Raw genomic sequence first — 4,701 nt, 5'->3', positions numbered from 1 at the left:
CCCCTAAACCCAACTTCTTGTAAATAGACAATGACATCATATTAATACTAGCACCCAAATCACACAATGCCTTCGCAAAATGCAACAACCCGATGGTACAGGGAATAGTGAAAGCACCAGGATCCATTTTTTTCTGCACAAGTGACCTAGTCGCAATAGCACTGCAATGTTGCAACCTATCATCATCTTCAAAACTGACGGTCCTCTTCTTAGTCACCAAATCTTTCATAAATTTTGCATACCCAAGTATTTTCTCTAAAGCTTCTATCAACGGAAGATTGATGGAAAGCTGTTTCAACATAGTAATAAACCTACGGTATTTTCCTTCTTCATTCTTCTTTACCAACCTCTGTGGGAATGGGGGTGGAGGTCTAGACATGGGAACAACTTTTTGGGTTACCTCCGCTTCCTTCTCTATAGCATTATTGGACTCTCCAGTAACCTCAATCTCATCATCATCTTTTTCAACCACAATTTCAACCTCAAACAACATGGGTGGATCAATGGTCTGTTTACCCCCTCGAGTAGTGACTGCCATACAATGCCCATCATTCTTCAGATTCTGGATGGTGTTGCTAGGAAGTGTGCCAAGCTGACGTGGGTTTACTGTAATGGACAACTGATTCATTTGTTGCTCTAGTTGCTTGATCGATACTACATGGACATCAACTTTTTGACCAATTCCAGACAAGTCATTTCGCATCTCTTACACATTCTCATCAGTTGTGTCAAAACTTTTCATCATCTTCTGCATCATTCTCAATCCGTGACATACTACCCCCCAGCTTCTCTATTGCCAGATTCCCAATTTGCAGGTGGAACATAAGGCCCAACTTTCTCATTTCTGTTGCCATAGTTGTTCCGGTTGTAGTTGTTGTCGCGATTGTAGTTCCCATCCTAGACATATTGACTATCTCAATTGTAGTTACCATAGTTCCGACGTTGGTTTCCTTGACCTTGGCGCCAATTATTTGAATTGGAGCCTTGGGCATTGGCTCGGAAACCCCTCGTCTGATCATTCACTAAGTAAGCATCCTCCTCATAGTATCATTCCTCATCTGGTGGTGGTGGAGTTCTAGTCAAGTAGTTTACCGCATTTACCTTTTATGCACCTCCGCTTACGTGCTTCAACACCAACCAAAGTTCTATCCTCATCTGAACCATCTCTTCACGAATGTCATCGGCCGATTGACTAGCTGCAGCTTGAACTGCAAAAATGTTTCTTCTGGTGTCTGAATTTCTAGTGCTCCATGCTTTATTATTTCGGGAAATCTTCTCCAATTTCTCAGCGATCTCCTCAAAAGTGCACTCACCATATGATCCTCCAGCAATACTATCAAGCACAACCTTACCATTGTCATCCTGACCTCTGTAGAAGTACTCTTTCAGTGACTCATTATCAATGCGGTGATTTGGAACACTTCGTATGAATGCAAAGAACCTATCCCACGAACTACTTACAGACTCTTTAGGTAGTGCTAGTGCCACAAAGTTATTCAGTTTGTCCTTGTGATTCAGCTTCTCGGACAACGGAAAATACTTTGCCTTGAACACCTTGTGCAATTGATCCCATGTGTGAATTGAGTTGCACGGAAGCTCAGAAAAAACCATACCGCAACATCTTCGGTCAGTAATAGAGGGAAGAATGTCAACCATATAACATTCATGTCCAACTCTGGTCGACCCACACAACTCTTGCAAATAATCCTCAACTTGGCCATGTGCCCATGCAGATCTTCCAAAGTCATACCAGAGAACAAACTCCTTGCTGTAAGTATCTGCATCAAAGTGCTAGTCACTAGGAATGTATGCCTTGGGGGTAGAGGACGGAGAAAAATAGGTCCTTCAAATTCAACGATATTGAAGTCGACCGTGTATTTATTACGCAATCTAGGTTCAGGTGGGTTCTGCACCGCACCCTCAATGCATCTCTGAGTAGATTATCACCCTGAACCTGAGCATTCTCATTATTCACTTGGTCCTCAGGATCCTCTATGACTGGATTATTATAGACCCCTTGGTTATTCATCTTTCTGATAAGTCCATGATTTGGACTCATTTAGGGCTTTATTTGGAAAGATTTTGTGTCCTCAAATTCTTGTTTTGTGCAAATAACTGATGTAAAACCCTTGATTTCCAAGTATTTGGATCGAGGAGAAAAGCATGGACACTAACTTGCAAAAAGGAATGAAGCGAGCTGAAAGAGCGAAGAAATGAAGGCCTGGTAATCACCGAGTCCCTTTGGCGAGTCGCTGAGTGGCTATTACCTCGCCAAAAGTTCCAGTGTGCCAAGCCCTAAAGGAGAAAATCAAGTTGGTGAGAGAAAAGACCAGTCGGCGTATCACCGAATGGTTTTGCGATGCAGTGATTGAATCGCCCAAAGTTACAGAACTTGAGGATGCTGAAGGCCAAAGCAAAAAGGCGATGGAACTGACCAAAGGGCGGATTGCTGAGCTGATCGGTGATCCCGACTTAATGCGCCGAATGGTCCATCGCAACATATTTTGGTGACTATAAATACATTTTCAAATATTATGTTGAGTATCTATCTAATGAATCTTTTATCATAATCTTAGTTTCAATTTTTATAACTCTGAGTTTTGAGACAATATTTTCCTTAGCTTTGAAGAATTGAAGTTTTCCATTTTTGAGAAATTGGAAGTGGGTCTTTAAGATTCTTCAACTTGAACCTTTGTAAAGACGAATTAATCTTACCCAGTTAATGGAAACATAATTTGGTAACAATTTCTATCTTTTTATGATGTCTAGCTAAAACCCCAATTCTTGGGGTGTGATTATGGGTTGATTTAGCTTGTGGGTATTGCTAATTGTTAGTTTAAATGCTGTTTAGAAATAATTTCATTCAGTAATTGTGGTTCAATTTAAAGGGTTGTAGTTGCAAATACAACACTACCTTCGTGTTTTTGGCTTGCTCGAGAAAGAGGTTTGAAAACCAAGATTACTGAATTGATGGTCTGTGGGTATTGGGTTGTCATTGGTTCTGCTCGAGAGAGTGAATCCTAAATCCTTTTCACACATTCAGTTCAAGAGATTGAATGGACTAAAGCGTAGACTGTTCTTAATTGCTTGCTTGTTGGTGTTCGAGAGAAACCAACTCGATACAGGGTAAATTGTTCGAGAGAAAGTTTATCCTCACTAAAGTCTAGCTTATTCACTGATTTACAACTATTTACTAACAATTGCGATTACCCATTTGTCTACCTTAGACTATAATCCAATCACATCCCAAGAACCCGTCTCATTACTTGTCAATTGATGTCAATTGTTGTTGTTGTAGCTGATAGTTAAAACCAAAACCCCCTTATTTGACACTTGTGTCACCCCTAATTTGAATTATGCTTTTACTCGTAAATGTCTATTCCTATGATTGACTTGAGCATATTAGTACTTGCTGTTGATTCTTAAACACGTACCACTCCATGTGGGATTCGACCCAAACTCATTTAGTTGGGTTATATTACTGACTAACAATTGTTGACACTTAGAATTGGATGAAGTGTCCTGATACGTGAAATCAAAATGGCGCCGCTGCCAGGGAGTGGTGTTGGTTGAGAATTTTTAGTTAAGTTGAATTTTGTTCTTGTTAGTTATAGTTGAACTTAATTTTAGTTTTGGTTTGCTTGTTTGTGATTTAAAATAGGAAATATGTGTCATGACCCAGACCATCATGAGTGGCACCCACACTAACCCTCCGATGGGAGAACCAAAACTACACCCCAACTAACAAATTTTATGAAAACTAAGGCATTTAAAGATGCAGAAACTGGTTTAAATGACTATAAAAATGGAGTCCCCATAAACTCCAAGGTTTTAACAAACAACTAATCAAACTAATGCGGAAGAACAACCCCAAGAAAATGAAACTCATTGTACCAAAACTCTACTAATGACAAGTCTAAGAACAAGGGGTACAACCCCGAAACTAAACAAACACCTTAAATAAATAGTTTGAGTCCGAAAAAAGTGGACTTAAACAAGAGAGATCCATGGCAGTCTGAAAGAACTTGCTCACCCTTGAATCCGGTCATGCTCAATAGTCACCTAGCTGAGGTCTATCAATAGCTGCCCGAAGATGACCTGTACTCAACAAAGAACAAGCAAGTGCAGTATCAGTACACAAACCACAATGTACTGGTAGGATCACACGACTATCCCACTAAATGCAACATACATAAGTCATTACAACAACATAATAACATGCATACATTATGCTTATCGTGACCAACGACACTAACCTACGGTATGAGTGTCTACGATCGTCGATAATATAGTAACCCAACCGAGGGTTGGGGTCGTGTCCCAAGGGAGCGATTTTGAGAATTGATAGAAAAATAGAATTTACATTCTAACTTGTCATAGCTAAAGATATTAACGAACAAAAACATAGTAAATAAAAGGGGGTGACACGAAAGTGTCAAATATCAAATGGGGGTTTTTGTAACAAGTGATAAAGCAGCAAAATAAACACGAAAATCAAGTATGGGGAAAGGTTCTTGGGATGTGACCGCAATACAAGTTGAGATAAATTGTTGGGTACATGCTTTCGATAGGAAATTTGCAAAATAATAGTGACTAGGCTAAGCTTTAAATGGAAATAAGTTCCCTCTCGGGAAACTTACCCCGTTTCAAATGCTTTCCTATCGGACACCCATTTGCCGCATGAAGACCAGCCTACACCTT

The sequence above is a fragment of the Solanum tuberosum genome, unplaced genomic scaffold (assembly GCF_000226075.1).
Source record: "Solanum tuberosum cultivar DM 1-3 516 R44 unplaced genomic scaffold, SolTub_3.0 scf00380, whole genome shotgun sequence".
Taxonomy (NCBI): Eukaryota; Viridiplantae; Streptophyta; class Magnoliopsida; order Solanales; family Solanaceae; genus Solanum; species Solanum tuberosum.
This window is presented reverse-complemented; position numbering follows the sequence as displayed.